Below are 22,656 nucleotides of genomic sequence, written 5' to 3' on the forward strand. Positions count from 1 at the left end.
GACAGGCACAAACAAGCCCAGACTGTGATGATTACAATAAATACCTAACTCTTCAATGCCCAGACACTGAAGAACATCTACAAGCATCAACACTTTCCAAGAAAACATGACCTCACCAAATGAACTAAATAAGACACCACAGCCCAATCCTGGAGAAACAGATATGTGACCTTTCAGACAGAGAATTCAAAATAGCTGTTTTGAGGAAGCACAATCAAATTCAAGAGAAAACAGAAAATGAATCCAGAATTCTATTAGCTAAATTTAACGAAGAGATTGAAGCAAAAAGAAGCAGAAATTCTAGAGTTGAAAAATGCAACTGACATGCTGAAGAAGCCATCAGAGTCTCAATAGTAGAACTGATCAAACAGAACAGAGAATTAGCTTGAAAAGAGGCGATTTGAAAACAGAGTCAGAAGAGACAGAAAAAAGAATAAAAAACAATGAAGCACGCCTAGAAGATCTAGGAAGTAGCCTCAAAAGGGATACTGTAAGAGATATTGGCCTTAAAGAGGTGGTAGAGAAGGAGAAAGGAGTAGAAAGTTTATTCAAAGTGATAATATCAGAGAACTCCCTAAACCTAGAAAAGATATCAACATTCAAGTATAAGAAGGTTATAGAACAGCAAGCAGATATAGCCCAAAGAAGACTACCTCAGGCATCAAATAATCAGACTCCCAAATGTCAAAAATAAAGAAAGGATCCTAAAATCAGCAAGAGAAAGGAAACAAGTAACATACAATTGAGCTCCAATACATCTGGCAGCAGACTTTTCAGTGGAAACCTTCTAGGTCAGGAGAGAATGGTATGATACTTTTAAAGTGTTGAAGGAAAAAATCCTTTACCCTAGAATAGTATACCTGGTGAAAATATTCTTCAAACATGAAGGAGAAATAAACACTTTCCCAGAGAAACAAAAGCTGAGGGATTTCATCAACAGCAGACCTGTTCTAGAAGAAATGCTAAAAAGAGCTCTTCAATTTGAAAAAAAAAAAAAAAGTTAATGAGCAAGAAGAAATCATCAGAAGCTACAAAACTCACTGGTAATAGTAAACACACAGAAAAACACAGAATAGTATGTATAAAGTACTTTTTTTTTTTTTTTTTTTTTTTTTTTGAGACAGAGTCTTGCTCTGTCACCCAGGCTGGAGTACAGTGGTGTGATCTTGGCTCACTGCAAGCTCTGCCTCCTGGGTTCACGCCATTCTCCTGCCTCAACCTCCTAAGTAGCTGGGACTAGAGTTGCCTGCCACCATGCCCGGCTAATTTTTTGTATTTTTTAGTAGAGACGGGGTGTCACCATGTTAGCCAGGATGGTCTCGATCTCCTGACCTTGTGATCTGCCTGCCTCGGCCTCCCAAAGTGCTGGGATTACAGGTGTGAGCCACCGTGCCTGGCCATAAAGTACTCTTAAGTAGAAATGCTAAATGATGAACCAATCAAAAATAATAACTACAGCTTTTCAAGACACAGACAGTACAATAAGATATAATGAAAAGCAACAGAAAGTTAAAAAGCTGGGGGATGAAGTGAAAAGTGTAGAATTTTTGTTAGTTTTCTTTTTGCATGTTTGTTTATGCAATTAGTGTTGTCTTCAGTTTAAAATAATGGGTTATAAGATAGTTTTTGCAAGCCTCATGGTAACCTCAAATCGAAAAACACACAATGGATACACAAAAAATAAAAAGCAAGAAATTAAATCATAGCACCGGAGAAAATCACCTTCACTAAAAAAAGACAAGAAGGAAGGAAAAAGGGAAGAGAAGACCACAAAACAAACAGAAAACAACAAAATGGCCGGAGTAAGTCCTTACTTATCTATAATAACATTGTAAATGAACTAAACTCCTGAATGGATGAGAAAATAAGACCAAATGATCTGTTGCCTATAAGAAACACACTTCACCTATAAAGTTACACATAGACTGAAAATCAAGGGATGGGAAAAGATATTCCATGCAAATCGAATCCAAAAAAGACCAGGAGTAGCTACATTTATATCAGACAAAATTGATTTCAAGACAAAAACTATAAGAAGACATGAAGTCATTGCCCATGCCTATGTCCTGAATGGTATTGCCTAGGTTTTCTTCTAGAGTTTTTATGGTTTTAGGTCTAACATTTAAGTCTTTAGTCCATCTTGAATTAATTTTTGTATAAGGTTTAAGGAAGGGATCCAGTTTCAGCTTTCTACATATGGCTAGCCAGTTTTCCCAGCACCATTTATTAAATAGGGAATCCTTTCCCCATTTCTTGTTTTTGTCAGGTTTGTCAAAGATCAGATAGTTGTAGATATGTGGCATCATTTCTGAGGGCTCTGTTCTGTTCCATTGGTCTATATCTCTGTTTTGCTACCAGTACCATGCTGTTTTGGTTACTGTAGCCTTGTAGTATAGTTTGAAGTTGGGTAGCATGATGCCTCCAGCTTTGTTCTTTTGGCTTAGGATTGACTTGGCAATGTGGGCTCTTTTTTGGTTCCATATGAACTTTAAAGTAGTTTTTTCCAATTCTGTGAAGAAAGTCATTGGTAGCTTGATGGGGATGGCATTGAATCTATAAATTACCTTGGGCAGTATGGCCATTTCACCATATTGATTCTTCCTACCCATGAGCATGGAATGTTCTTCCATTTGTTTGTATCCTCTTTTATTTCATTGAGCAGTGGTTTGTAGTTCTCCTTGAAGAGGTCCTTCACATCCTTTGTAAGTTGGATTCCTAGGTATTTTATTCTCTTTGAAGCAATTGTGAATGAGAGTTCACTCATGATTTGGCTCTCTGTTTGTCTGTGATTGGTGTATAAGAATGCTTGTGATTTTTGCACATTGATTTTGTATCCTGAGACTTTGCTGAAGTTGCCTATTAGCTTAAGGAGATTTTGGGCTGAGACAATGGGGTTTTCTGGATATACAATCATGTCATCTGCAAACAGGGACAATTTGACCAAAAGCAATGGCAACAAAAGCCAAAATTGACAAATGGGATCTAATTAAACTAAAGAGCTTCTGCACAGCAAAAGAAACTACCATCAGAGTGAACAGGCAACCTACAGAATGGGAGAAAATTTTTGCAATCTACTTATCTGACAAAGGGCTAATATCCAGAATCTACAATGAACTCAAACAAATTTACAAGGATAAAACAACCCCATCAAAAAGTGGGTGAAGGATATGAACAGACACTTCTCAAAAGAAGACATTTTTGCAGCCAAAAGACACATGAAAAAATGCTCATCATCACTGGCCATCAGAGAAATGCAAATCAAAACCACAATGAGATACCATCTCTCACCAGTTAGAATGGCCATCATTAAAAAGTCAGGAAAGAACAGGTGCTGGAGAGGATGTGGAGAAATAGGAACACTTTTACACTGTTGGTAGGACTGTAAACTAGTTCAACCATTGTGGAAGTCAGTGTGGCAATTCCTCAGGGATCTAGAACTAGAAATACCATTTGACCCAGCCATCCCATTACTGGATATATACCCAAAGGATTATAAATCATGCTGCTATAAAGACACATGCACACGTATGTTTATTGTGGCACTATTCACAATAGCAAAGACTTGGAACCAAGCCATATGTCCAACAATGATAGACTGGATTAAGAAAATGTGGCACATATACACCATAGAATACTATGCAGCCATAAAAAATGATGAGTTCATGTCCTTTGTAGGGATATGGATGAAGGTGGAAACCATCATTCTCAGCAAACCATCTCAAGGACAGAAAACCAAACGCCGCATGTTCTCACTCATAGGTGGGAATTGAACAATGAGAACACATGGACACAGGAAGGGGAACATCACACACCGGGGCCTGTTGTGGGGTGTGGGGAGGGGGGAGGGATAGCATTAGAAGATATACCTAGTGTAAATGACGAGTTAATGGGTGCAGCACACCAACATGGCACATGTATACATATGTTACAAACCTGCACGTTGTGCACATGTACCCTAAAACTTAAAGTATAATAAAAAAAAAACTATAAGAAGACAAAGAAGGTCATTCTATAATGATAAAGTGGTCAATTCAGCAAGAGGGTATAATGATTATAAATCTATATGCATTCAATACTAGAGCACCCAAATATATAAAGCAAATATTAATTAATAGAGCTAAAGAGGGAGATAGACCTCAGTACAATAATATCCAGAGACTTCAACACCTCACTTTCAGCATTGGACAGATCTCCCAGATAGAAAATTAACAAAGAAACTTTGGACTTAATCTAAACTATGGAACAAATGGATCTAATAGATATTTACAGAACATTTCATCCAATAGCTGCAGAATACACATTCTTCTCGTCAGCACATAAATCGTTCTGAAGGACAGGCCATATGTTAGGTTACAAAACAAATCTTAAAACATTTTAAAAAATTGAAATAATATCAAGAATCTTCTCTGACCACAATGAAATAAAACTAAGAATAACGAGAGGAACTTTGTAAACTATACAAGGACTTCAGCGGACATGGCTCCCAGCGTGCCAGCGGCAGAACCCGAGTATCCTAAAGGCATCCGGGCCGTGCTGCTGGGGCCTCCCAGGGCCGGTAAAGGCACCCAGGCACCCAGATTGGCTGAAAACTTCTGTGTCTGCCATTTGGCTACTGGGGACATGCTGAGGGCCATGGTGGCTTCTGGCTCAGAGCTAGGAAAAAAGCTGAAGGCAACTGTGGATGCTGGGAAACTGGTGAGTGATGAAATGGTAGTGGAGCTCATTGAGAAGAATTTGGAGACCCCCTTGTGCAAAAATGGTTTTCTTCTGGATGGCTTCCCTCAGACTGTGAGGCAGGCAGAAATGCTCGATGACCTCATGGAGAAGAGGAAAGAGAAGCTTGATTCTGTGATTGAATTCAGCATCCCAGACTCTGCTGATCCGAAGAATCACAGGAAGTCTGATTCACCCCAAGAGTGGCTGTTCCTACCACGAGGAGTACAACCCTCCAAAAGAGCCCATGAAAGATGACATCACTGGGGAACCCTTGATTCGTCAATCAGATGATAATGAAAAGGACTTGAAAATCCGCCTGCAAGCCTACCACACTCAAACCACCCGACTCATAGAGTACTACAGGAAACGGGGGATCCGCTCTGCCATTGATGCATCCCAGACCCCTGATGTCGTGTTCACAAGCATCCTAGCAGCTTTCTCAAAAGCCACATCCTAGTATCAGAAGGCCAGGCGAGACTGCACCACTGCTCATCACCCCATGGCGTGATCCCTGCTCTTAGGTGCTGGGCAGAAGGGAAGGGTGGGCAGGGTGAGGATGGTGAGCGAGGGCTGGTGAGGGGCTCAGAGGAATACTTGGAACAACAGCAGTGTTACTGTAGTATGGCAGTTTCTTTTATACATAGGTGGGAGTTTTTAAAGTAAGGGAAAAATTAATTTTTTAAAAAATACCATGCTTGGAGGGTGGGGGTAGAAATAGATACAATATTATTTCTAAGGAATCGGGTTTTCATTTACTCTGGACTGGTGACAATATTTTTTAAAGCCAGTGCTCTGAGACCTCAGCTTTTATCTCAGAACCCCATGGGTTCCAGACCAAGAGTACAGGAAATCAAATTGTTGTCCTGTCTGTCTATAGCTTGGAACAGGGAGGCTTTGATTACTGACCCTGGTTCCACACACTGTAAGATCAAAAAAGCATCTCCACGTTTGAAAGAGATGTAAGGTGTATTCATAGGGATGGTGGCTCAACAAATCAAGCAAACTGGAATCAAGGGGAGAGGGAAGGGAATGAAATGGAAAGGGAGGCTGATTCCCTTCCCCTGACTTACCACTAATTTACTAGGCTTCCTACTCTCATGAGTAGCCTCTCACAGCTACCCAGCACATGCCACAATCTTATGCTCTTGCCTTCTTTTATCTGCAGTATGTGAAGGGACTCTTTTAAATAAATGAGCAAATGTCCTAAGCTATGTCATCCAAAGATTGTCCTTTCCATTCTCAAATCCTGTGACTGGCATCACTCAACAGCACTGTGATGTATTATTTTCAATGAGGTGCCTTTCTTAACTGACCAAATGCTGTCTTGTTGGGCCCCTAAATCGATAAAATATGTTAAAATTTGAAAAAAAAAAACTATACAAACACATGGAAATTCAGCAATATGCTCCTGAATGACCAGTGGGTCAATGAAGAAATTAAGAAGGAAATTGAAAAATTTCTTGGAATAAATGATAATGGAAGCGTACCAAAACTTTTGGGATACAGTGAAAGCAGTACGAAGAGGGAAATTTATAGCTTTAAGTGACCACATCAAAAAAGAAGAAAAACTTCAGATAAATAATCTAATGATTCATTTTAAGGAATAGAAAAGCAAGAGCAAACCATATCAAAATTAGTAGAAGAAAACAAATAACAAAAGTTGAAGCAGGTTGTTGGCGAAGCCCGAGTCCTGTCCTCTCACTCTCTTCCCCAGACAGATGAGCTTCATCACTCGCTCCACCTTCTCCACCAAATACTGGTCTCTAGGCTCTGTCCAGGTGCCCAGCTACGGCGCCTGGCAGGTCAGCAGCGCGGCCAGAGTCTATGCACGTGCCGCGGGCTCTCGTTCCTGGATGTCTGTGTCCTGCTCCACCAGCTTCCAGGGCAGCATGGTATTCCAGGGGCCTGGGCATGGGGATGGCCGGGGGTCTGGCAGGAATTGGAGGCATCCAGAACGAGAAGGAGACCATGCAAAGCCTGAACGATTGCCTGCCCTCCTACCTGGACAGAGTGAGGAGCCTGGAGAATGAGAACTGGAGGCTGGAGAGCAAAATCCGGGAGCACCTGGAGAAGAAGGGATCCCCGGTCAGAGACTGGAGCCATTACTTCAAGACTATGGAGGACCCGAGGGCTCAGATCTTCGCAAATACTGTGGATAATGCCCACATCATTCTGCAGATTGACAATGCCCGTCTTGCTGCTGATGATTTTAGAGTCAACTATGAGACAGAGCTGGCCATGTGCCAGTCTGTAGAGAAAGACATCCATGGGCTCTGTGAGGTCATTGATGACACCAATATCACTCAGCTGCAGCTGGAGACAGAGATCCAGGCTTTCAAGGAGGAGCTGCTCTTCATGAAGAAGAACCACAAAGAGGAAGTAAAAGGCCTACGAGCCCAGATTGCCAGCTCTGGGTTGACTGTGGAGGTAGATGCCCCCACATCTCAGGACTTTGCCAAGATCATGGCAGACATCCAGGCCCAATATGACAAGCTGGCTCAGAAGAACAGAGGGGAGCTGGACAAGTACTGGTCTCAGCAGATTGAGGAGAGCACCACAGTGGTCACCACGCAGTCCGCCGAGGTTGGAGCTGCTAAGACGACGCTCACAGAGCTGAGACATACAGTCCAGTTCTTGGAGATCGACCTGGACTCCATGAGAAATCTGAAGGCCAGTTTGGAGAACAACCTGAGGGAGGTAGTGGCCCACTATGCCCTGCAGATGGAGCAGCTCAATGGGATCCTGCTGCACCTGGAGTCAGAGCTGGCACAGACGCTGGCAGAGGGACAGTGCCAGGCCCAGGAGTACGAGGCCCTGCTGAACATCAAGGTCAAGCTGGAGGCTGAGATCGCCACCTACTGCCGCCTGCTGGAAGATGGCAAGGACTTCAATCTTGGTGATACCTTGGACTGCAGCAACTCCATGCAAACCATCCAAAAGACCACCACCCGCCAGATAGACCCACCAGATAGTGGTTGGCAAAGTGGTGTCTGAGACCAATGACACCAAAATTCTGAGGTATTAAGCCAGCAGAAGCAGCGTACCCTTTGGGGAGCCCGAAGCCAATAAAAAGTTCAGAGGTTAAAAAAAATATAAAAAAATTTGAAGCAGAAATAAATGAATTTGAAATGAGGAAAACAATACAAAAGACCAATGAAACAAAAAGTTGGTTTTTTTCAAAAGATAAAACCAACCAGAGTAAGGGAAAAATGGAGAGGACTCAAATACATAAAAACAGAGATGAAAAAGGAGACATTACAACTGATACCACAGAAATTCAAAGGATTATTAGTGGCTAATATGAGCAACTACATGCCCATATATTGGAAAGTCTAGAGGAAATGGATAAATTCCTCGACACAGACAACCTACCAAAATTGAACCATGAAGAAATCTAAAATCTGAACAGACCAATAACAAGTAACAAGATCAAAGCTGTAATAAAAAGTCACCCAGCAAAGGAAAGCCTGGAATCCAATGGCTTCACTGCTGAATTTTAGCAAACATTTGAAAAAGAACTAATATCAATCCTACTCAAACTATTTTGAAAAATAGAGGAGGAGGGAATACTTCCAAACTCATTCTATGAGGCAAGAATACACCAAGCAATACTACGCAGCCATAAAAAGGAATAAGATTATGTTATTTGCAGAACATGTATGGAGTTGAAAGACATTATCCTCATCAAACTAACACAGGAACAAAAAACCAAACATCGCATGTTCTCAGTTATAAGTGGGAGCTGAACGATGAGACCACATGGACACATAAGGGAAAACAACACACACTGGGGCCTGTTGGTTGGGGGGTGGGCATTGGGGGGAGGGAGAATCAGGAAGAATAGCTGATGGCCGCTGGGCTTACTACCTAGGTGATGGAATGATCTGTGCAGCAAACCACCATGGCACACATTTAACCTGTGTAACAAACCTGCACATGTACCCTTAAAATAAAAGTTGAAGAAAAAAAAAAGTCTCCTAGCAAAGAAAAGCATGGGCCCAATGGCTTTAACACTGAATTCTACCAAACATTTAAAGAAGAACTAATACCAATTCTAGTCAAACTGTTCCAAAAGACAGAAAAAAGGAATTACTCTCAAACTCATTCTATGAGGCCAGTATTATCCTGTTACCAAAACCAGACAAAGACGCATCAGAAAAGGAAAACTACAGGCCAAGTTTTCTGATGAATACTGATGCAAAAATCCTCAACAAAATACTAGCAAACTGAATTCAACAATACATTTAAAAGACCAATCCTCATGACCAAGTGGGATCCCAGGGATGAAAGGATGGTTCAACACAAGCAAATCAATCAATGTGATACATCATATCCTCAGAATGAAGGACAAAAACCATATGATCATTTCAATTGATGCTGAAAAAGCATTACAGTCCAACATCCCTTCATGTTAAAAACTCTCAAAAAACTGGGTATAGGAGGAATATACCTCAACATAATAAATAAATAAGACCCACAGCCAGCATCATACTGAATGGAGAAACATTGAAAGCCTTTCCTCTTAGATGTGGAACATGACAAGTTTGCCCACTTTCATAATTATTCTTCAACATAGTACTGGAAATCTTAGCCAGAGCAATTAGACAAGAGAAAGAAATAAAGGGTATCCAAATTGGAATGGAAGAAGCCAAATTATCCTTGTTTGCAGATGATATAATCTTATATTTGGGAAAACTTAAATACTCCACAAAAAAACCCTATTAGGACCGATAAATTCAGTAAAGTTGCAGGATACAAAATTAACATACAGCATAAATTTATACAAAATTCAGTAGCACTTCTATATGCCAATAGCAAACAATCTTAAAAAGAAATCAAGAAAGTAATCCCACTTACAATAGCTATGAATAAAGTTAAATACTTAGGAATGAACTTAACCAAATAAGTGAAAGATCTCTACAGTTAAAACTATAGAACACTGGCCAGGCACAGTGGCTCATTCCTGTAATCACAGCACTTTTCGAGGTTGAGGCAGGTGGATCACCTGAAGTCAGGAGTTTGAGACCACCCTGGCTAACGTGGTGAAACCCTGTCTCTACTAAAAATACAAAAATTAGCCAGATGTGGTGGTGCCTGCCTGTAGTCCCAGCTACTGAGGAGGTTGAGACAGGAGAATTGCTTGAACCTGGGAGGTGGAGGTTGCAGTGAGCCAAAATTGCGCCACTGCACTCCAGCCTGGGTGACAGAATGAGACTCCATCTCAAAAAACAAAAACTATATAACACTGACGAAATAAATTGAAGAGGACACAGAAAAATGGAAAGATATTCCATGTTCATGGATTGGAAGAATCAATATTGTTAAAATGTCCATACTAGCCAAAGCAGTCTGCAGACTCAATGCACTCCCTATCAAAAGCCCAGTGACATTCTTCAAAGAAATAGAATAAACAATCCTAACATTTACATGGAATCGCAGAAGGCCTAGCATAGCCAAAACTATCCTGAGCAAAATGAATGAAACTGGAGGAATCACATTACCTGACTTCAAATTATATTCCAAAACTATCATCACCAAAACAACATGGTACTGGCATAAAAATAGACACATAGACCAATGGAACAGAATAGACAACCAAGAAACTAACTCATACACCTACAATGAACTCATTTTCGACACAGTTGTCAAGGACATAGATTAGGGAAAAGACAGTGATATAGTTTAGATATGTGTCCCAGCCCAAATTTCATGTTGAATTGTAGTCTGTAGTATTGGAGGTAGGACCTGGTGGGATTGATTGGATCATGGGTTGGATTTCTCGTGAATGATTTAGCACCATCCTCTTGGTGCTTTCTTCATAATAGTGAGTTCTCATGAGATCTGGCTGTTTGAAAGTTTGTAGCACCTTGCTCTCCTTCTCTTGCTCCAGCTCTGCCCATGTCATGTGCATGCTGTTCCCTACCTTCTGCCACAGATTGTAAGTTTCATAAGACCTTCCTAGAAGTTGAGCAGATGCCAGCATCATGCTTCCTGTACAACATGCAGAACCATGAGCTAATAAAATCTTTTTGCTTTATACATTACTCAGTCTCAGGTATTTCTTTATAGCAATGTGAAAATGGACTAATACAGAAAATTTGTACCTAGGAGGGGGTCATTGCTATAAAGATACCTGAAAATGTGGAAGCAGCTTTGGAACTGGGTAACAGGCAGAAGTTGCAAGGCAGGCTGTGGAGCAACCACTTGCTAGAAAGATTTGCATAACTAAAAAGAAGTCAAGTGCTGATAGCCAAGACAATGGGGAAAAGGCCTCAAAAGCATTTCAGAGAACTTTGGGGCAGCCCCTCCCATCACAGGCCCTGAGGCCTAGGAGTAAAGAATGATTTTGTGGGCCAGGGCCCAAAGCCCCAGTACTCTGTGCAGCCTCAGGACACTGCTCCCCCACATCCCAGCCACTTCTGCTCCATCCATGGCTCAAAGGGGCTCAGGTACAACTTGAGCTGCTGCTTCAGAGGATACAAGCCATAAGCCTTGGTGGCTTCCATGTAGTGTTAAACCTGCAGGTGCACAGAGTGCAACAGTTGAAGCTTAGGAGCCTCCACCTAGATTTCAGAGGATGTATGGAAAAGCCTGTGTGTCTAGGCAGCAGCCTACTGCAGGGATGGAGCCCTCATGGAGAACCTCTACTAGGGCAGTGTGGAGGGGAATTGTGGGGGTTGGAGACCCCCCACAGAGTCCCCACTGGGGCACTGCTTAGTTGAGCAATGAGAAGAGGGCTGCTGTCCCACAGACCTCATAGGGGTAGATCCCCTGACAATGTGCCTGGAAAAGCCCACAGACACTTAATGCCAGCTCATGAGAGCAGCTGTGGGGATTGAACCCTCCAAAGCCACAGGGGCAGAGCTGCCTAAGGCCTTGGGAACCCACTCTTGGAACCACTGTGACCTGGATGTGGGACACGGAGTCAAAAGAGATTATTTGGGAGCTTTAAGATTCAGTGACTGTCCTGCTGGGTTTTGAACTTGTGTGAGGCCTGTAGTCTCTTTCTTTTGGTTGATTTCTCCCTTTTGGACAGGAATGTTTACCTAATGCCTATACTCCCATTGTACCTTGGGATTTGATTTTACAGGCTCATAGGTGGAAGGAGATGAATATTAGATAAGACTTTGGACTTGAGCTTCAGAGTTAATACTGGAATGAGCTAAGACTTTGGGAGGACTATTGGGAAGGCATGATTGTGTTTTGAAATGTGAGAGAGATGAGATTTGAGAGGGTTCAAGGGTGGAATGTTACAGTCTAGATCTGTGTCCTTGTCCAAATTTCTTGTTGAATTGTAATCCCCCGTATTGGAGGTGGGGCCTAGTGAGAGTAATTGGATCATGGGGGCCGGTTTCTCATGAATGGTTTAGCACCATCCTCCAGGTGCCATTCTGGTGATAGTGAGTAACTTTCTGTGAAATCTGGCTGTTTAAAAGTGTGTGGCACCTTGCCGTATGTATCTTGTTCCTGCTCTGGCCATGTGATGTGCCTGCTCCCTATTCATCTTCTGCCATGATTGTAAGATTCCTGAGGTCTCCCCCATAGCCAAGCAGATTCCAGCATCATGCTTGCTTCCTGTACAGCCTGCTGATCATGACCAGAGTTTTTCTTTATAAATTGCCCAGTCTCAGGTGTGTCTTTTGTTTTTTTTGTTTTTTTTTTTTTTGAGATAGAGTCTCTCTCTGTCACCCAGGCTAGAGTGCAGTGGCGTGATCTTGGCTTACTGCAAGCTTTGCCTCCTGGGTTCACGCCATTCTCCTGCTTCAGCCTCTCAAGTAGCTGGGACTACAGGCACATGCCACCACACCCAGCAAATTTTTTTTATTTTTAGCAGAGATGGGGTTTTACCATGTTAGCCAGGATGGTCTCGATCTGCTGACCTCGTGATGCACCTGCCTTGGCCTCCCAAAGTGCTGGAATTACAGGCATGAGCCATTGCACCCGGCCTTTCTTTTCTTTTCTTTTTTTTTTTTTGAGACTGAGTCTTGCTCTGTTACCAGGCTGGAGTGCAGTGGTGTGATATTGGCTCACTGCAACCTCTGCTTCCTGGGTTCAAGTGATTCTCCTGCATCAGCCTCGTGAATAGCTGGGACTACAGGTGCACACCACCATGCCCAGCTAATTTTTGTATTTTTAGTACAGATGGGGTTTCACCATGTTGGCCAGGATGGTCTTGATCTCCTGACCTCATGATCCACCCACCTCAGCCTCCTGAAATGCTGGGATTACAGGCATGAGCCACTGCGCCCAGCCTCAGATGTGTCTTTATAGCAATGCAAGAATGGGCTAATACAGTCTCTTCAATAAATGGTGCTGGGAAAACTGGACATAGATATGCAGAAGAATAAAACTTGACTCCTATCTCTTGCCTTATTAAAAAAGTCAAATCAAAATGGATTAAAGACAAAAATCTAAGTCTTTAAAGTATGAAACTACTACAAGAAACATTGGGGAAACTCTCCAGGACATTGGTCTGGGCAAAAATTGCTTGAGTAGTACCCCACAAATACAGGCAACCAAAGCGAAAGAAATGGGATCACATCAAGTTAAAAAGCTTCTGCACAGCAAAGGAGACAATCAACAAAATGAAGAGACAACCCACAGAATGGGAGAAAATATTTGCAAACCATGCATCTGACAAAGGATTAATAACCAGAATATATAAGGAGCTCAAACAACTGTACAAAAAATCTAATAACTTGATTTAAAAAATAGACAAAATATTTACATAGACCCATCTCAAAAGAAGACATACAAATGGCAAGAGGCATGTGAAAAGGTGCTCAATGTCATTGATCACCAGAGATTTGCAAATCAAAACTGCCATGAAATATCATCTTGCCCCAGTTAATATGACTTTTCCCCAATAGTCAGGCAATAACAAACGCTGGCAAGGATGTGGAGAAAAGGGAACCTTCATACACTGTTGGTGGGAATGTAAATTAGTATAACCACTATGTAGATCAGTTTGGAGGTTCCACAAATAACCAGAAATAGAGCTACCATGTGATCCAACGATTTCACTGCTGGTTCTATACCCAAAAGAATGGGAGTCAGTCTATCAAAGAGATACCTGCACTCCCATGTTTGTTGCAGCACCGTTCACAATAGCCAAGATTTGGAAGTAACCTAAGTGTCCATCAAGAGATGAATTTCAGTAAAGAAAATGTGGTACTTGTGCCCAATGGAGTATTATTCAGCGATAAAAAATAAGTTTCTCCTTTGCAACAACATGGATGGAACTTGAGGTCATTATGTTAAGTGAAATAAACCAAACACAGAAAGACAAATATCCCATGTTCTCACTTATTTGTGGGATTTAAAAACTGAAGCTATTGAACTTGTGGAGATAGAGAACAGAAGGATAGTTACCAGAGGCTAGGAGGGAAGCAAGTGGGCAAGGAGGGAGATGGGGATGGTTAATGGGTATGAAAAAAATAAAAAGAATGAATAAGACCTACTATCTAATAGTCCTCCAATGTATTTACTTACCCAATAGAAAAAGAAATATATGTTCACTTATAGATTTGTACACTAATGTTCATATGGCTTCATTTGCAATAGTCCCAAACTATAAGCAACCCAAATTTCTATCAACAGGTGAGTGGGTAAACAAATTGTGGTGTACCATGCATGGCATATAATGCATGGTATACAATGCAATACTACTCAACAACAAAGAAGAAGGCACTGTGGATACATTCAACAACAAGGACAAATCTAATTATGCTTTATGAGTTAAAGAAGCTAATCTAAAAAGAGTATATACTGTATGATTTCATTCATGTGAAACTATAAAATGCAAACAAATCTATATTGACAAAAATTAAATCAATTTCTTTGGGTATGGGAGAGTCAACTAAGGGAGGGTCTGTGGTGAAGAGTGAGGAAGGCATTATGAAAAGGCATGAGGAAATTTTGGGCAGTGAGCATATGTTTACTATTTTCATTATGATGATTTCATGGGTGTATACATATGTCAAAATGTATCAAACTGTACATTTAAATATATGCAGTTAATTTTATATCAAACATAGCTCAATAAAACATTATTTTAAAGACGTGGTTTCAACATCTTTTGAGTAAGATGTTGTTCAAGTGGAAATGTTCACCTTGAGGTTGGAAAAGTGGGTCTGGAACTTGGGGGAGAAGCTGGGGGAAAATATTTTAGGAGTAAGCTGTCCCTCCCTTTCCCTCTCTCTCTGTCTGTCTTGCTCATTCTCTTTGCTTTTTTCCTTCCTTCATCTCTCTACCACAGCAATTTGTTCTGGTGATATTATTTACATAGAGTTGATAATGGAAGGCGTGTGAAAGGCTGATTACATTAAATAGGTATAAAGAACGGTTATTGAGGGAAGAAATGTGGAAACATTTAGGGGATGTTGAAGAATAAGAGAAACGAGAAATAATCAGAAGAATGGTCAGCACATAGGAAAATAATTAGTAGAAGGGAATGTCACGGAATCCAAGGAAGAAGAAAGTTTTAAAAATAGTGGGTGATTATTAGTGTCACATGTTATAGGGTTTCATTTAGCTTCTTTAATGAACTTAACTATAAAATCCAATTATTTAGAGCACTCCATTCCCACCCACCATTGTAGTTAACTGAGATGTTATAACATATAACCGTACATACGTGTTTAAGCCTCTTCACGGAAATAATTCCCTCTGCTAATAGGCTTATTCATTTGCAAAGATATCAAAGTACAAAGAAAAATAATTTAGAGTTTTAAAATAAGCTTTGATTGTTTATATAGATACAAAATATAATATGTATATATATATTAGATGGAGTTTTGCTCTTGTGGCCTAGGCTGGAGTGCAATGGTGTGATATTGGCTCACTGCAACCTCCACCTCCCAGGTTCAAGCGATTATTGAAATCTGAAGACTGGAATTACAGGCATGAACCACCATGCCCTGCTAATTTTGTATTTTTAGTACAGATGGGGTTTCTCCACGTTGGTCAGCTTGGTCTCGAACTCCCGACCTCAGGTGATCCGCTCACCATGGCCTCCCAAACTGCTGGGATTACAGACAGAAGCCACCACGCCTGGCCTGATTGTTTATATGTTGTTACACACAGATAGCAAATCACAGACACTTCTAGAGGTATTTAGCAGAATCCTACCATGGATTCAAGTCAATATGCCTAGGTCAGCTTTGCTTTTCTAAAACCAAATTAGTCTTAGCAAAACTTTTATGTTGAGTGCTGGGTTGCTTGCATCTAGCTTATGTCCTAAGTATTAGATCGAGCATTTTTGTTGTGAGCATATCAGCATACCACCTCAGTTCTAGGGCTTTCTGACTTGTAAATTGTTTGTTTGCTTTTTCTTTCAACTACTTACATGTTTGTTTTAATGGAGGAAAACATTGGGCAACTCTGTTTGGCAAAAATATAGAGTCAGTCATCACAAATTTTAGAACGATTGGCTACCAATTAAAATAAAGTTGGTTAGTGTTGCCAGGAATAATGCAACAAATAATAGGAAAATATCTAGATGATGAATTTCAAATTCGAAGAAGATTAATTAACATGTTGATCTATCTAACTCATAGTATTTTGAAAGCACTTGTTGATTACTGAAAGATGAGGATGGATGGACAGCAATGTGTTTTTGCTCAGTGCTGTCTACTTCTGTGAATGATGATGTGTCTTTTCAGGGCTTAAGAACATCTCCAGTGGGTGACTGAGATTATTGCAAAAAACCTTTGGCAGTTAGTAAAACTAGAATACAACTAGGAATATTTTTAGAGTGTGTGTGTGATCTGGGTATAATCTCACAAATTAACGGAACTTCAATGATTATAAACTGAAATTAAGTAATTAACATGTATATGCTGTGTTGGGGGGCACTAAGGGAAAACAGATACTTGTCCTAGAAAAACATTTCTTAGAATAAATTACCTGTGAGATAAGTGTGTCTCAGGTTTAAATTTTGAAGCACAAAGTTTTTTTTAATTGAAAAAAAAAAAAAAAAAGAACATCTCCAGTGAGATAAGAATAAACCAACCAACCACAGAAACTAAGCTAGTTAATGTGCTTGTTTCTGGTGGAGCAATATGTTATTAAAAAAATAAAAACCTCGGCTGAGCATGGTGGCTCACGCCTGTAATCCCAGCACTTTTGGAGGCCGAGGCAGGTGGATCACGAGGTCAAGAGATCGAGATCATCCTGGCCAACATGGTGAAACCTTGTCTCTACTAAAAATACAAAAATTAGCTGGGCATGGTGGCAGGTACCTGTAGTCCCAAGCTACTCAGGAGGCTGAGGCAGGAGAATTGCTTGAACCCAGGAGGCAGAGGTTGCAGTGAGCCGAGATTGCGCCACTGCACTCCAGCCTGGGCAACAGAGCGAGACTCTGTCTCAAAAAAATAAAATAAAATAAAATACATAAAAAGCTCAAAACCAAACCTCCATTAAAGTAATATCCTTAGCAAATAGGATTCTTTTTACATGTAATCCTCCAGTTCACTCAACAAAGCAAACACTATTGGCTTGAAACCTGCATCTTCTGTTTTCGTAACTCAGACCGCATGAAATTCTGAGAACCTTTAAAGAGGTGTAGTAATTCATCCCCTGCTGTTTGACATAAAGTGGGTGAAAAATTGGAAATAATTTTTGTGGTGAAAAATAATGGAACAAGGATAGAAATAATAAATTATATAGAAGCATATATTACCTCGTTAAATGTGTGTCTTGGCTGCAGACCCTTTGAGATTCTTTCAGCCTTTCCTGCTGCCTGCCTGAGAAGACCTAATGGTCATTTCTAAGGACTGCTCAGTTTTTGGATTCATATATGGATGCGGCAAGGAGAAATTAGTTCATTATTTCAGATAAGCACAAGGCACTTGTGGGAAAAGCCCAACAGGGTTAGAATTTCCACTTTCTTGAATTATTTACGTTTCTTATGGTAATAAAGAAATGATTATTGAAATCTGAAAACTTCAGAAAAGATTTAACATTAAGGCCAATTAAAGTATTGATATGGACAGGAGGCAGGGATATACTGGGTAGAAGAAGGTGGGGTTCCTGGAGAGGGCTTCATCCTCAGGCCTGGACCCATGGCCCTAAATGAGAACATGTATTCCTGTTTTCCTGCCCAAATGTTGCCTATTCCAAAACGACCCTGGTCCACCAAGCCCCCCATCTTGTACTCATAAAAGGCCCAAGCTCCACTGGCAGAGGAGCAGAGTGGCATGGCAGAGAAGGAGGGAAGAGAAGGAGTGTCTGAACGTTGAGAAGAAGCATCTGAACATTGAGAGGAGTTCAGTTGGGGATGGTTGGGACGCACTCACCCTGGCTCCTGCGCCTGCTCACCTGTGTGCTCCCCCTCCCACAAGGGGAAGGGGAAGACTATCCTCCTACTCCATATACTTTCTAGCTCCCCATCCTGCTGAAAGCCACTTCCATTGCTCAATAAAATCCTCTGCATACACCATCCTTTGATCTGTTCGTATGACCTGATTCTTCCTGGATGCTGGACAAGAATTCGGGATGCACTGGGTGTGGGAACCCAAAAAGGCTGTCACACTGACTCTTCATTGAGCTGTTTAGCACTGAAGCCATCCGTGGATGGGAAAGCTGAAAGGGCATTGTTCGTAACACATGCTTTCTGGCACTCCAGAGGTCGTGGGCAACTCCTAGATGCTGCTGTGGGCTGGCTGGTGGCCAAAGGCACTTGCCCTGGCTCCTGCACCTGCTCACCTGTGTGCTCCCCTTTCCACAAGGGGTTTGAGGGTGGAAGCTGAGTAAACGAGCCACACCATTGTCGCAAGTCCCAGGAAGGGGTCAAGGGATCTCTCCCATCTCAGCGTTTTATCCAAAGTCTTTAAAAATAAGTGGGTTGGATTTTATATCTATGACTTAATAGTATTTAGGGGAGAATAAGAACCCGCTGAATATAACTGACCAAACAAAACCCCAAACTCACAAAAATGAAAATACTCTATATACCAAATACAGAATTCTATGTTAACTGGTTTTGTAAGATGTCAGAAAGACCTGTGTTCTAATTTCTGTTCTGATTCAGTTGTGTAACTTTGGACAGCTTGATAGTCTCTCAGAGCCTGTGCTCCTCACTAAAAGAGGGAGTATAATGCTTTACCAACAGAGATGTGGTGAGGAGTGAGAGAAGTGATCTATGGGAGAGTGCCTGGACCACATGATTCATAAATGATTATTTAGGGCCCTCTCCTTTACCTTGAAGAATAGCCAGGGTTGACAGTTTAGGGTGCAGACACATAATTTGTTTCAGTGAATAAGCCAAGTCCCATCTCCCCTTTGCTCCTTCTGCTCCTGTACCCTCTCCTGCAGTGTGAATGAGACAAGTTCTCTTCTTTTGATATACAGTTTTGGATAGAAGTAGCCAGGAGAGTGACCTGTCTGTCTTCTTTCTTGCTGTCCTGTGTCCTTGGTCTTGTTTACAGAAGGCTGTAGCCTCAGTGCTCTGGCCAAGCCAGGCTCTAGTGTTGAGTCGTCATGACTGAGATAACATGGGGTGAGTTGACAAGCTATGTGGGGTACTCAGAGCTGGTGTTTTCAAATTCTTTTGAACTGCTTTAGAGAGGGCACCAGCCTTGGTTTAGGCAAACTTCCTCCCCATGACAGTCAGACTTCTCCTCTAACCTTTTAGATGTCCTACACTCTGTCAGGGCAAGGAGTGTGGTCTGGATGTCTGATTCTAAGAGGAAGTGCTTCTGTTCTTGCTTTCAGTTCTGATTCTGTCTTTAAACTTCAGGTTTTCTTTTTCCAGGGGGATTTAAATTATGTTACAAGCTTGCTGTAGGCCACATGCTTTATATCCATTAACCCACTTAATTCTTAAAATGGCCCTGCAAGATCTCATTTTACAGACGAGAAAATTGAGACTTTAATAGCTATTAGGACTTGTGCAAAGCAACAGTGACAGTACTATTGAAGCCCAGATATGTTTTACTTGAAAGCTATTAAATATTTTCTCTCTCAGTTGTATTTACCTTCTTCCCCCTTAATGCCACAGCCCCTCAGGAGAGGTATCCTGGCCTGGGGCAAGTACTAATTTAAAGGATTAATTTGCCCAGTAAATCCCGAGATGGGTTTTCTTTCTCTAATGGTCTCATCCCTAAGATGTCATTATAAAAACTTTGCCAGCTGGGAAAAGATGCAAAGGACTCCATGGCATCAATGAGTACAATGTGTGCTCATAAAACTGGTGCTTTAAAAACAGCTACATTTTACTGAGAGAATTAAATAACCAAAAATCAAGGCTAAGTCTTGCAATTAAACAAATGGAGCTGCATTAATTATCTATGAACCGTATTCTGATGAGGTCTTCGGTTCTAAGATTTTGAAGGAAGCAAGAAGAGTACAGTATTCAGTGTTCTATGAGACAGATGATCCAGTCTTCTGAAGTTAGAAGGTCTTTTTGGGAAAAGTTATGATAACTGAATTATTTTATGGTTTTGCTATTTAAAAAGCTCTTTTAAGCCTACAGAGCAGACAAGCTGGCTCATCTCTGAGCACCAGGGCTAGATCAAAAGTGCATCGATATTTCTTCTAAAATTGAAAAATAAAAATTATGGGGAATAGTCTGGAAGATGGGGTCAAAAGAAGGACAACTGGATTTTTTTTTTTTTTTTTTGGAAACAGAGTTTCACTTTGTTGCCCAGGCTGGAGTGCAGTGGCACGATCTTGATCTCGGCTCACTGCAACCTCTGCCTCCTGGGTTCAAGCAATTCTCATGCCTCAGGCTCCTGGGTAGCTGGGATTACAGTCGCCTGTCACCATGCCTGGCTGGATTTTTTTTTTTTTTTTTTTTTTTGCATTTTAGTAGAGATGGGGTTTCACCATGTTGGCCAGGTTGGTCTTGAACTCCTGAGCTCAGGCAATCTGCCCGTGCTAGGATTACAGGTGTGAGTCACTGCACCCAGCCAGATTTTTTAAGAATTGAACTTTCATTCAGAATTCGAACTCAGTGTTAATTGAATCTGTTTGAACTTTCATTCAAATGTAAAGGTCTGGTCCCAGGACTAGAAGAGTTACTGTAACATCCTACGAAAGACTCTCCTCTGTTATTCATCACATTTAAGTTTAGCAATTGGTGCAACAGTATTCTCTTGCTAGTCTGAATGGATGTAGAAGCGTGCATGGACAGACAGTGAGTATAAACTGTTAGCCTCACCCAAAAATAAGCTTAGAACTCACTGCAACAAATACAAATCTTATCTAACAAAACATTTGGGGCTTAAGGTGGCTTTTTAATTTCAAGGAGTATTCAACATGGCATACTTTTATTGTCTTAGAATTTATTTATTCTTTTAGATGTTTAAAACATTGAACAGATGAGAACACTGAGGCCCAATATGACAACACAAACTCCTCTAGTTGGCTAACTTTAGCTGTGGGTTTAATCTGTGACTGTCAAGTAACTTGATTCTGTAGCAGCTGCAGAACAAACAACATAGGCTTTGGAGTCAGGTTCTATTTATATTTGTGGCCTTTGGAAATTCATTCGTAATTCTTAAAATTTATTGTACATACAAATAACATGGGGATCTTGTTGAATGCAGATTCTAATTCAGGAGGTCCAGGGTGAGGCCTGAGATTCTGTATTTCTAACAAGTTCTCAGATAATGCTGATGCTGGGGGGGTCTAGGACCACACTTTGAGTATCAGAAAATTAACTAAACTTTAATTTTCTCATCTGTAAAACAGGGACAGCGATGACTACCTGGGAAGATTATTGGCAGCATTAAATGAGTCCATGAGGTGAAGCATGTGACATATAGGAGGATTGCCACAAATATAAATGTGCCTACTCTTCCCTTTCACCTATTTTGTTCCTACTTAGCTCAACAGTTTGTTCAACTCTTTATGCAAGTTTTCTCAGCCCGTTTTCACTAGGGTCATTTCCATATTTGTGTGGCATAATTAGGTTCATGGCAGAAAGGCATGTATGGTTCACTAAGAGCTCATATTTGTCCTCTTTCCTGAAATCAGTGTTTTATGTTACATCCAATGTTATATGGAAAATCTAAGCCAAATGTGAATGTTCAAAATCGAGTTGATGTGCAAGTTGCTCAAAATAGCTTTAAACTTTTACTTAACCATTAACAAAAAATTATTATTTGGGATCACAAAACAAAACCTAATTGTATTCTTATAAGAAACACTTTTATTTATTTATTTATTTATTATTTTTTGAGACAGTCTCGCTCTGTCGTCCAGGCTGGAGTACAGTGGTGCAGTCTCGGCTCACTGCGACCTCACCTCCTGGGATCAGGTGATTCTCCTGCCTCAGCCTCCCGAGTTGCTGGGATTACAGGCATGTGCCACCAGGCCCAGTACAATACAAAAAAAAAAATACAATAACTTTTGTATTTTTAGTAGAGATGGGGTTTTGCCATGTTGGCCAGGCTGGTCTTGAACTTCTGGGCTCTAGTGATCTGCCTGCCTGGGCCTCCCAAAATGTTGGGATTACAGGCGTGAATCACCACGCCCTACCAAATTTTTTTATTATTAGTAGAGATGGGGTTTTGCCTTGTTGGCCAGGCTGGTCTCAAACTCCTGGCCTCAAGTAATCTGCCTACCTTGGCCTCTCAATGTACTGGGATTATGGGCATGAGCCACCACGCCCTGCCAACAAACACTTTTAAAATAAATGGTTTCAAAATGGTTAGAAATAAAAGAATGTGCAAAAGCATACCAGGCAATTCAAACATAAGCCAAATGAGGATTCTAATCTTAATATCAGACCTGTTAGAAGTCAATTCACAAACTCTTCCAGAAAGTAAATGAGAAAGAAACACTTCCTAGCCCATCCTCTGAGGCCAGTATTATCCTGATACCCAAGCCAAAGATATCACAAGAGAAGAAAACTACAGGTCAGTATATCCATTAGGAATGTAGATGCAAACATCACCCTCAACAAAATACTAGCAAAAAAAGAGAATTCTACAC

At 41.0% G+C, this 22,656-nt stretch overlaps 2 pseudogenes across 1 annotated transcript; both read left to right on the forward strand.

The window, feature by feature from the left end:
* The first annotated feature begins 4,469 nt into the window (after positions 1-4,469).
* Positions 4,470-5,202, forward strand: LOC101179398 (annotated as a pseudogene). The gene has a single exon (XR_004027028.1). The product of XR_004027028.1 is annotated as an adenylate kinase 2, mitochondrial pseudogene (transcript).
* A 1,232-nt stretch (positions 5,203-6,434) lies between these two features.
* On the forward strand, positions 6,435-7,741 carry LOC100595611 (annotated as a pseudogene).
* The last annotated feature ends 14,915 nt before the right edge of the window (positions 7,742-22,656 follow it).

Source organism: Nomascus leucogenys, chromosome 19, assembly GCF_006542625.1.
Source record: "Nomascus leucogenys isolate Asia chromosome 19, Asia_NLE_v1, whole genome shotgun sequence".
Lineage (NCBI taxonomy): Eukaryota > Metazoa > Chordata > Mammalia > Primates > Hylobatidae > Nomascus > Nomascus leucogenys.